The sequence below is a fragment of the Triturus cristatus genome, chromosome 7, assembly GCF_964204655.1.
Source record: "Triturus cristatus chromosome 7, aTriCri1.1, whole genome shotgun sequence".
Taxonomy (NCBI): domain Eukaryota; kingdom Metazoa; phylum Chordata; class Amphibia; order Caudata; family Salamandridae; genus Triturus; species Triturus cristatus.
Window position 1 is genome coordinate 1,114,532,815 of NC_140590.1, and position 12,029 is coordinate 1,114,544,843.

The following is a 12,029-nucleotide window of genomic DNA, read 5'->3' on the forward strand; positions in this document are numbered from 1 at the left end:
CCTGCAACTTTGGCCATAACTGTACAGTTGCACATCACAGTGGTAATGTGCATAACACACAAAGAATTATGCACCCATGAACACGTGCACAGCCTGGGAGTGGCTGAACAAAAGTGCCACACAACAAACCAAATCTTGCCCCCCCAACACACAGGGAATTCAGCCTTACATGCCATGGGACACTTTGTGGCTAATGCTGCAGTGTGGTAGGTGTGCAGATGTGTCCCTGGCATGTAATTGTGTGTTGAAGCCGTCAAATAGTCACACCAATGATGTCCGACGTGGGTGACAAGGTGTACGCATTGCAAGGTTCATGACCGAGCCATGCGTACGCTTTGTCATTGACTGCAATTAGGTCCGACGAGGGTGACAATGCGTACGCATTGCACGGTTCATGACCGAGCCGTGCGTACGCTTTGTCATTGACTGCAATGAGGTCCGACGCAGGTGACAATGCTTACGCATTGCACGGTTCATGACCAAGCCGTGCGTACGCTTTGTCATTGACTGCAATGAGGTCCGATGCGGGTGACAATGCGTACACATTGCACGGTTCATGACCGAGCCATGCGTATGCTTTGCCATTCAGTGTCACGAGGTCCGACGCAGGTCACTATCATGCGTGCGCATCGGGCAGGCATGGTCTGAGACAGGCGTACGCCTTGGCCATTGAATCGTATAGAGACGGGTGCATGTGTATTTTCAAACTACGCGTTGTACAGTCAGTTGACCGAGCCGAGCGCACCCATTGGCTCTGGACTGTCATGGAGACGGATGCGGATTAAAAACTTGTATGAATTGTGTGCTGGAAATTCAGTTGGATGCCTACAACAATGTTGCATTTCCTAGGGTTTTATGAAGGTGAAGATTTTATCAATGCAGAAGACGTGTACGAGCCGTACATTTGCATGGATTGTCCAGATTCATAGAATGCAACCGTGTTGGACCTATCACTGGGGACACATGGCGCAGAGTCTGCCTCTGCAGCACAGATATAAGGCTGGATGGCCCCCAGGGAGCTCACTTGCCTTCACTACATGCTACTGGACCACATCCCTGCTACCACTGCTGCTGTCTCTGCATCCTCTGGCTCCTGCTCTGGCACATACTCTGGAGAGGGCCCCAGCCTTCAATGAGGAGGAGAACCAAGCCCTGCTGGATGGGCTCCTTCCACAGTACAGCAAGCTGATTGGGAAACCAGGGGAACAGGTGAGTGTGCAGCCCACTGCCTTCCGAATTATGCATGTTGTCTGACTAGCAGAACTAGCAGTGTGTACACCAGTGGCAAGCATTCTCACTGAGTACTCTCATCCCCCAAATTGTGTAGGTACATGTAATGAACAGGTGTTCTGCTGCTAAAGTGCATTTGTGCAAGCTTCAACTTCCCAGGCATTGTTAACATGTCAGACATGCAGGGCATTTGTCCATTTCCATGGTTGCACTACCTGTGTAACTCATTTCCCTTTGTGATGATGACATATATATCCAAATGTGTGCAGCACAAATATGGGGCATGTGTTTTAATGTACTTTTAACTTTGTCATCCTCACAGGTTGATGCCCACCAAAAGCAGGAGATATGGCTGACCATCGCCCGAGCAGTTCGTTCGGTGGGGTCTACAAGTGCCGTATCCGCAACTACCAGAAGAGGTGGCAGGACCGTCGGGGCTTGACCCGGAGGATCGCAAGAGTCCATCTGAAGCTGTCACCTCCTCGCAGGAGGGGCGGACATTGGACTCTGACCCCCCACATGCTCAGGATACTGGTGGTGGTCTTCGCAGACCAGGATAGACAGCTGAAGGCCAGACAGCAGCAAGGAGGGGGTAAATCCATGCCTAATCTGTGTACTATGTCTGACATGCTAATTGCAGTCTTTTGGCCTGGTCACACTTCCACATTACATAGTTCTTGTAGTCCAATACTCAGGTCCCTCAATTGTGTGATGCACCCTCCTCATCTGTTCCACAGGTGTGGCCCTTACAGTCTGTTGCTTGTGTCACTAGGGTACTGTGTCCCTGCAGTCAGCTATGCTTTAGCTTCCAGACAGCATCTGATCCCATGACTCTATTGTGTGTTTCATGGGTGGTTCAATTGTTTACCCAATGCCTGGGATCTGACATGTAATCTGTGTGTGCCCTTGATATGTGTTCCAATTGCTGGTCTGACTCGCAAGATGTAGCTGGGTTATTTCAAACAAAACCTTGCAGCAGGGGACTCCAATTTGTGGGCCTCAGGAGTATGTATATAAAGTATGTCACACTTGCTTAGCCTCCTGACCAGGGCCAAACACTGTTTCACGTAGACCTGGGCAGTCATGCATACTCAAGGGCATTTAGAAAAACTCTGTTATCCCACTCCTGTGTATCAACTTACAGGTTGTGCTTAGTGACATGTGCTTTCAGGTGTCTGCCTCTGTCATTATGGTGTGGCTTCCTGTTACGTACAACTGGGGTGTTCATGATTTTGAGGGTCAACAGGACATCTGAGATGTGACTATGAGAGACAAGACCCGTGTGACATTAGGTGTGTGATCATTTGACAGTGCACAATGGTGTATAAAACTGTGCACTTCGGGCAGCTGGGTTACATGCACTGCAGACTGTGATGTGCTAATGTACAGGTTGTTGTGTTTGCAGAGACGCATATGACTGATTTGCATGATGTGGGGTCTTCTGGGTCCTGGGTATGTTGTTTGCAGGGGATGGGCAAGTGTGCTTGTCATCTGCAGAGTTTGCTTTAGCCCTGAGCTATGATTGATTGTGACACAGTGCATACTGTTGTTGTCTGGATGCCCTGCCCCTGTGACAGGAGATAGTGTTGACTGACTTTAAAGGCATGCCAGTGCCATGGCATTTAACTTGCTAAGAGTGATCCTGCATTGTGTTCAAGTGTGCACCATACACCCCAGTGTGGCATTGACTATCAGGACATGAGAACATCATAGTGTGTGTTTCTGGCATGCATCACAAGCATGTGAAATAAGTCTCTGCCCATCCCTTCATCTGGACACCTGTACTGAGTCAGTGGCAAGAGATTTGCTGTGTGTATAGTGACATACTCCTACATGTTCACTTGTATGTTAAACAAATGTGTGGGTGGTGCATGTTGGCACAATAGGGTATTAGCATCCAACATGCAACAGGCATATGGGTGCAAGTCAAGGAGGGATGTGTGTGCCATGGTTGATGGTGAGAATGACAATTGGCTTATTCTAAAAAGTGATGGCACTTTGAGCAGTGTTCAGCTGATGATGCCAGGCCTTCCCTGTGATGTGATGTACTCACTGTGGTGTGTGCAGTCAGTGCAGGTGACTGATGTTGTTTGCTTCCTTCCTATTTCTATACAGATACTTCCACGGCCACAGGAGGGGACAGCTCCATGGACCAGGAGGAGCCACAGAGCCTGACAGGGACAGAAGGAGAGGAGTTGGGGGGACCCAGTGGCACAGAGGGCGAGTGGAGCCACACCGAGGAGTCCTCAGCACCATCCACCCCAGCTGAGGGCCGCAGCAGCACGGAGGATGACTCCCTTGTGGAGGTGGGTGTCAGCAGCCACCGCACCCCAGCTAGTGAGGCTGTCCCCGCCACCGCCCCCACCACCACTATCACCACCCTCCCATCGGCTCCCATCCCAGAGGTCCGTGGAGGCTCCCGTGTTCGGGAGCATGTCTCTTTTGTGCCAGTCACTGCACCCCATGCCCCTGTGTCCCCTGCTGCCCTGAGTGAGGAGTCTGTGGACTTACTTAGACAGATCCATGTAGGGCAGACATCAATGCTGAGTGTCCTCCATGCACACACCAGTCTGTTGACGTACCAGGTGTCGTTCATGGAGGGCATTTCATTGGGCATGTCTGCCCTACAGAGGACCAATCAGTCCGTGGCCTCCTCCCTGACGGCAGCAGTGTCCCTCTTCCAACAGTCCCCCACACCTCCTACCGCTGCACCACCCACGATTCCTAGAACCCTACCTGTCCCAAGAACACACACACCTGCACATTCTCACAAAGCCACAGACAGAGGCAGCACACAAACACCCAAACCAAGGTCTAGACATGCACACAAGCAAGTGCAGGGGACTGATACCACACTCACAGGGGATGGTTTGCAGACACACACACAGTCAGCCACAACCACTCCGCAGTCCTCCAAAACCTCTCCCTCCCTGCCCCCTTCCCTTGCCTCACCTGCCACCCCATCTCCCCAGAAGTTCTTCCTCTGTGACCTTGTCCTCTTCCCCACTGACCCAGCAGATCCAGATTACAAGGGGAAGAGGAAGTCTCCACACACAGAGGGGAGTGCCCCTCACACCCAGACACCCTCCCCCAGGTACAGTCAGACTGATGCCCCCAACCGCAAGTCTCCCCGGAGCCAGAAGAGCAAGACCCCAACCCCGCCACGCAGCTCCAAGACAAAGTCTCCGTCCTCCATCACCCAGGCCACCACTCCAGAGGTTCACCTGCCCCTCCCTGCCCCGGGTTCCCCTACCCACAGATACACCATCCTCAAAATGCTGAGGCCCTCCCCCTACCACTTCTCCTCCACACTCAGTCAGACGGTTAGTGCAACTGATGTGGGGACAGTGTCCCCCCCATGTCCTGCCGACCTCACCTGCACCCCATTCCGCTCACATGGATTTAGGCACTGCAGTGGAGTCCATGACCACCCCGTCTGACTTGGGCACTGCAGTGGGGACCCAATCCACTCCATCTGACCTGCCGACTGAAGTTGTGCTGGCACCCACCCCATCTGACTTGTGCCCCACAGTTGTGACTGCACGCACCACTTCAGTCAGCTCCACTGCAGTTGCAAGTGACTCTCCTGCATCCACCACCCCTTCACTGCCTCCTTCTGCTGCGCCCTGATCCTGTCCCTGCGGTACCTGGCCTGCCCCCTTGTATGCCCCTCCGAGGGGATGTCCCCTGTCCTTACCAGTGCAGGCAAGCAACGTGTGACAGTTGTCACTCAAGTTCACTCCTTGTTATTTGATAATGGACTGGCCATTGGCCTTTGTTTTGAATGGACGTTTACATTTTCATATTGTAGGAGTAGGAGCAACTGGGTCCTCTCTGCAACTTGCTGTAAGTATGTGTTGAGTATGTGCAGATGACTTAAGAGAGACTCCCTGTTAGACGGACCGGGAGGGTCGGCCGAGGACAAGGGGAGAGGTCTCCGGGGAGAGCCGTCTCCAGCGATCGTACAGATAAATAACTTCCCCCCCACAGACAGACACCACACAAGGAGAAGATTTAGCGTTCTTTATAGGCAATTTCTTACGGTACGATGGAAGGTACAAGGAGGTCTGGACTCAGGGGTCCCCTCGATTCAAGTCTCTCAAGATGGGGAAAGGGGGTAGCGGGACAGTCTGGTTACCAGTCTGGTAGTTGAGGTGGTATGGTGGATGGCTCACAATCCTCGAGCTCGGTGTTCTAGCTGGGACGGGCCGCGGCAGCGCCAGCAGGTCCCGGTGAAGATGGTTGATACACGGTCCGCGGCAGCGCCAGCAGGTCCCGGAGAGATGGTCGATGCACGGTCCGCGGCAGCGCCAGCAGGTCCCGGTGAAGATGGTCGTTACAACGGGCCGCGGCAGCGCCAGCAGGTCCCGACGGGGATGGATGTTGCAGAAGGCCGCGGCAGCGCCAGCAGGCAGGACGATAGTTCACAAGATAGGGCTACGGCAGCGCCAGTAGTCCGTCAAGGCTGAGTTCTCTCGGTGTCTCTCGACTCCAGGATACAACTGCCGTCCTGCTCCGGAGCTGCCCTAGTTATAGGTCTGGCGCCCTTTGATGTCCGGACCCTCGCACTTGGAGGTCGGAGGGTCCGGGATGACGGTGTCCAGACACCCAGCAGGGGGTGGAGCCAGCGGCTGGGGGAGCTGGAGGCGATCGGCACCTGGCGGGGGAGAGCCCTTGACGCTTCGTTCTCCCATTGACCTGCCAAGTGGTCCGCTCACCTCCTGGGTGGATGGTGGTGCCGGGATGTCGGGGCCGGCCAGGCCCAGGGTTAGGGTCGGGTGGAGGCCACGCGGCCTCGTGGCGCAGGGCCCAAGATGGCGGCTTGATCCGGCCGGGGGAGCCGGTGGTGGCTCGGTCCCGTGATACATGGATGTCCGGGGGCAGGAGTTCCGTCGGGAGACGGAGTGCGGGTGATTCGTGTGGGTCACGCCTGGCGGGCCGGGGCTTAGGCCCTGTCATGCGGGGAGGGAGCAAGCCCTTCGTGTGGCCTGTCCAACATGCGTCCCCCCAGCTGAAGGCGGGGAGAGTCACCCATCTTCCTGGGGACTCTCCTCGTCGAGGCGGAAGAAGCGTGACAGGCCATCTGCGTTGGCGTGGTCTTGGCCCGGTCGGTGTTCCACGGTGAAGTCCATTCCCTGCAGGGAGATGGACCAGCGCAATAGTTTTGGGTTCTCCCCCCGCATCTGCATCAGCCACTGCAGGGGTCGATGGTCGGTTTGTACCCGGAAGTGGGTACCGAAGAGATAGGGCCGGAGCTTTTTGAGGGCCCACACCACTGCGAAGGCCTCCCTCTCGATGGTGCTCCAGCGCTGTTCTCGGGCCAGGAGACGTCTGCTGATGAAGGCCACCGGCTGGTCATGGCCCTCGGGGTTCAGTTGGGAAAGAACCGCTCCGATGCCGTGGTCGGAGGCGTCTGTCTGTACAATGAATTCCCGACTGTAATCGGGGGCCTGGAGCACAGGGGCGGTGCACAGGGCGGCCTTCAGCTTTTCGAAGGCCGCTTGACAGTCGGTGGTCCAGTTAATCCGCTTCGGCTGGTTTTTGGACGTGAGACCCGTGAGGGGCCCCACAATGCTGCCGTAGTCCCTCACGAACCGCCGGTAGTAGCTGGTGAGTCCCAAGAAGGCTCGGACCTCGGTCTGGGTGACGGGGGGCTGCCAGAACTGGATGGCAGCAATTTTAGGTTGCAGCGGGGCCACCAGCCCGCTTCCCACCTGGTGCCCAAAGTAGGTCACGGACCCTTGACCAATTTGGCATTTGCCAGCCTTAATCGTGAGGCCGGCCCGCTGGAGGACCTGCAGGACCTCTTGGAGGTGGAGGAGGTGGTCGGACCAGTGGCGGCTGTACACAGCGATATCGTCCAGGTAGGCAGCGCTGAACTCCTCGAGCCCCGCCAAGACTTGGTTCACTAGACGTTGAAAAGTAGCGGGGGCATTCTTCATGCCGAAGGGCATGACCTTGAAGTGGTAGTGGCCATCGGGGGTAGAGAAGGCAGACCGTTCCTGAGCCCGGGGTGTGAGACCGATCTGCCAGTAGCCCGCTGTTAGGTCGAAGATGCTGAGATAGTGGGCGGCCCCCAGCCGGTCGATCAATTCATCTGCTCGGGGGATAGGATGAGCGTCGGTCCGGGTGACAGCGTTCAAGCCCCGGTAGTCGACGCAGAATCTCAGTTCCGGCGTGGTGCCGGGGGCAGCGGCTTTGGGGACCAGTACAACTGGGCTGGCCCAGGGGCTGTCCGAGGGCTCGATGACCCCGATCGTGAGCATTTTGGCCACTTCCTCTTGTATGCAGGCCGTACCCGATCTGGCACGCGGTAGGCCCGGTGTCGGACAGGGGGACTGTCCCCGGTGTCCACGTCGTGCAAGCACCAAGGGGTGATCCCGGGGGTGAGGGAGAACAGTGTAGCGAACCGCAGTAGGAGGTCCCGGCAGCCCTGGCGTTGCTCTGGGGTGAGGGCATCGGAGAGCCGGACCCCGTCCACGGAACCGTCGTTCTCCTGAGTCTTCAGGAGATCCGGGAGGGGTTCGGAGTCTTCCTCCGCCCCACTGTCCGTAGCCATCAGGAGGCTGAGTTCTGAGCGCACAAAGTGTGGTTTGAGTCTGTTGGTGTGGAGGACCCGAAGGGGGTTCCGGGGGGTCCCCATGTCGATGAGGTAAGTGACGGGGCTTTTGCGCTTGACCACTTTGAAGGGCCCCGTCCACTTATCTTGCAAGGCACATGGTTCGGTGGGGGACATCACCCACACTTGTTGACCAGGTTCGAACTCGACGGAGGAGGCATTGTGATCGTACCATTTTTTCATGTCCTCCTGACTGGCCTCGAGGTTCGCTTTTGCCATCTCCCTGAAGCGTCGGGTCTGATTGCGGAGGGCCAGGAGGTACTTGAAGACGTCTGGAGGGGTCTTTAGGGGGGCCATCTCCCAACCTTCTTTGACTAGGCTGAGGGGCCCTCGCACAGGGTGCCCGTACAGGAGTTCGAAAGGGCTAAAGCCGAGGGACTTCTGAGGAACTTCTCGATAGGCAAAGAGGAGGCACGGGAGTAGTACGTCCCACTGGCGACGGAGGGGCTCTTCCAATCCCCCAATCATCCCCTTGAGGGTGCGGTTGAATCGCTCCACTAGTCCGTTCCCTTGGGGGTGATAGGGGGTCGTGAATCGGTAGGTGACCCCGCACTGTTGCCAGAGGGACTTCATATATTTCGAGATAAAGTTCGTGCCTCGGTCGCTGACGACTTCTCGGGGGAAGCCCACTCGGGAGAAGATCCCCATTAGGGCCCGGCCAACCACCGGGGCTGTTACAGTTCGTAGGGGCACCGCCTCGGGGTAGCGGGTGGCGTGGTCCACCAGTACCAGGATGAACCTATGTCCTTGTGCCGTGCGGGGGTCCAGGGGCCCCACAATGTCTATTCCTACCCTCTCGAACGGGGTGGTGACCACTGGGAAGGGTTGCAGAGGGGCTTTCAGCTTACGGCCGCTCTTCCCACTGGCTTGGCACGTGGGGCAGGACCGGCAGTGGTTAAGGACGTCGTTCCGCATCTTCGGCCAGAAAAAGTGAGTCACTAGGCGACTGTAGGTTTTGTCCTGGCCCAGGTGTCCAGCCAGGGGGACATCGTGGGCCAGAGTTAGTAGGAAGTCTCTGAAGCGGAGAGGCACCACCAGCACTCGACTGGCCCCTAGTTCTGCGATTCTTTGTTCGCTGTATAGCAGGTCGTTATCCCAATAGACCCAATGAGTTCCGGTGGAGTCCCCTGCGCTCTGGGCGCTGGCTTGCTGGCGGAGCCCCTCGAGGGAGGGGCAGGTCTTTTGCTCCTGGCGGAACTGCTCTTGGGTGGGCCCCCCTTCTTGACGCCACTGAGCCAGGCCGGGAAGGTCCTGGGGTTGCGCGACCCCTTCGGCCGTTGGTTCTGGGGGGTTGGTCCCGTCGTGGTCCTCTACTGGGGCGACCGGGGGCGGAGGTGCTGGCCATTCTGGATCTTCTGATCGGGGGACGGCACGGGCGGCCATGGACCGGGTGGTTACGCAGGCCCAGTCCGGGAGGCCCAGCATCCCCTGGTGCTCTCTTCTTTCGACGGTGGCCCACGGGGAACTCTCAAGGTCATTCCCCAGGAGGCAGTCCACGGGTGCATCATCCCGGACCGTCACCTTCAACAGGCCGGAGACCCCTCCCCATTCGAAGGGGACGCAGGCCATTTGACACAGGCTCTCGGAATTGTCGGCTGAGCGGACGGGGCAGAGAATGTTCGGCAGGATCTGCTCGGGCTTCACCAGGTGACAGCGGACGGCCGTCACACTGGCGCCTGTGTCACGTAAGGCCTCGGCCCGACGTCCATTAATGGTCACCCACTGGCCATATTTCCGGGTGTTGGCGGGTAGGGGGGCCCGCGGAACCATGTCCTTTCCCCCTAGGCACGCTAGAACCATGGCGGCCGGTTCCCACTCTTGCTGGGCCGGCTCATATTCTTCCTGTTCCTCTGATAGTCGTTCTTCCCCCAGGGCGGCGGCCGCTACCTGGCGGGGCTTTGGTGTTTGGTTCTGCGGGCAGCTCGGGTCATTGGCGTAGTGGCCGACTCGCTGGCATCGGTGGCACGTGACGTTGGCTCGGAACCCCGGGCGCATCGGGGGGTTGCCCCGCCCGGCCGGGGGCGGGGTGCTGGCCACGGGTGTTGCCGGGATGGTGTCTCTCCCTCGCCCCTGACCTCCTCCTCCTCCCCGGGGACGGTGCTGGCCTTGGTTGTTTCGGTTTTGCTCGTGCGGTCCTCTCCGGCCCACTCGGGTGCTTTCCCATCGGTCAGCTTCGGCGGCGAGTTGCCGGGGGTCAGTCAATTTACTGTCGAGGAGGTGCTGCCTGAGCTCGACGAAACAGTTGTTCGACAGGTGCTCCCATACCATAAGGTTAAAGAGTTGCTCGTAGGTCGTTACATGGCTCCCCTTGATCCAACCCTCGAAGGCTCGGCTGAAATAGTTAAAGTACTCCACCCAAGTTGTACCCGGGATCCGGGTGCAGTCTCTGAACCTCTGGCGGTACATCTCGGGCGTGAGGCCGTAGCGGGTGAGGAGGGCAGCCTTCATGTGGTCGTAGGACGACATCTGGTGATCTGGGAGCTGCAATAGGGCATCGCGGCCTTCGTTGACGAACCTCCCCCATAGTCCGGCTCCCCAATCACTCCGGTCGATCCGGTGGGAGGTCATGGCGATCTCGTAGGCTTTGAACCACTGTTGTATGTCGTCCTCTCGGACATATTCTCGGACAACATCCTTGGGGATGTGGACTTTTCTCTCGGTTGCTCCCGGGGTGTGCGGTCGCTCAGGCACCCCCGGTTCTTTATTCTGTTTCCGGAGTTCTATTTCCGCCAGTTTGCGCTCGTGTTCGAGTGTTATTCTTTTTTCCTCGAGCTCTCTCTGTCTCTGTTTTTCTTCTCGCTCTTCTCGGAGCCGCAGATGTTCTAGATTTAGTTTCTGCTCGGCTAACTTTAGTTCACCGTCCATCTTGAGTCGTGCCATTTCCAACTCATGTAATCTGGTTCTTTCTCTTTCTTGGATCTCCTCCTGCGAGAGGCCCGTTCCCCGCTCCTCGGGAGCCGTGGCGTTCCCCTCTGGTGCGACACTGTTTTGGTCGGGGGATCCGGTGACCCCAGTTTCCGCCCACGACTCAAGGGCGCGCTTTAAATCGTCTTTGGTACTCAGGCCGGTGGTAGTAATGCCTAGTTCCATGCAGAATTGTTTAAGTTCGCGGTGGCTATATTCCACCAACTTATCCATTTGGAACTTTTCAGTGGAACCGCTATCTTTGGCTGACATCGTGGTTTTGTCGTGGGGTGAGCTACTCTCTGTACGATTACGCGTTGATTCGGATCGCGCCGCTGGCCACCAATGTTAGACGGACCGGGAGGGTCGGCCGAGGACAAGGGGAGAGGTCTCCGGGGAGAGCCGTCTCCAGCGATCGTACAGATAAATAACTTCCCCCCCACAGACAGACACCACACAAGGAGAAGATTTAGCGTTCTTTATAGGCAATTTCTTACGGTACGATGGAAGGTACAAGGAGGTCTGGACTCAGGGGTCCCCTCGATTCAAGTCTCTCAAGATGGGGAAAGGGGGTAGCGGGACAGTCTGGTTACCAGTCTGGTAGTTGAGGTGGTATGGTGGATGGCTCACAATCCTCGAGCTCGGTGTTCTAGCTGGGACGGGCCGCGGCAGCACCAGCAGGTCCCGGTGAAGATGGTTGATACACGGTCCGCGGCAGCGCCAGCAGGTCCCGGAGAGATGGTCGATGCACGGTCCGCGGCAGCGCCAGCAGGTCCCGGTGAAGATGGTCGTTACAACGGGCCGCGGCAGCGCCAACAGGTCCCGACGGGGATGGATGTTGCAGAAGGCCACGGCAGCGCCAGCAGGCAGGACGATAGTTCACAAGATAGGGCTACGGCAGCGCAAGTAGTCCGTCAAGGCTGAGTTCTCTCGGTGTCTCTCGACTCCAGGATACAACTGCCGTCCTGCTCCGGAGCTGCCCTAGTTATAGGTCTGGCGCCCTTTGATGTCCGGACCCTCGCACTTGGAGGTCGGAGGGTCCGGGATGACGGTGTCCAGACACCCAGCAGGGGGTGGAGCCAGCGCCTGGGGGAGCTGGAGGCGATCGGCACCTGGCGGGGGAGAGCCCTTGACGCTTCGTTCTCCCATTGACCTGCCAAGTGGTCCGCTCACCTCCTGGGTGGATGGTGGTGCCGGGATGTCGGGGCCGGCCAGGCCCAGGGTTAGGGTCGGGTGGAGGCCACGCGGCCTCGTGGCGCAAGGCCCAAGATGGCGG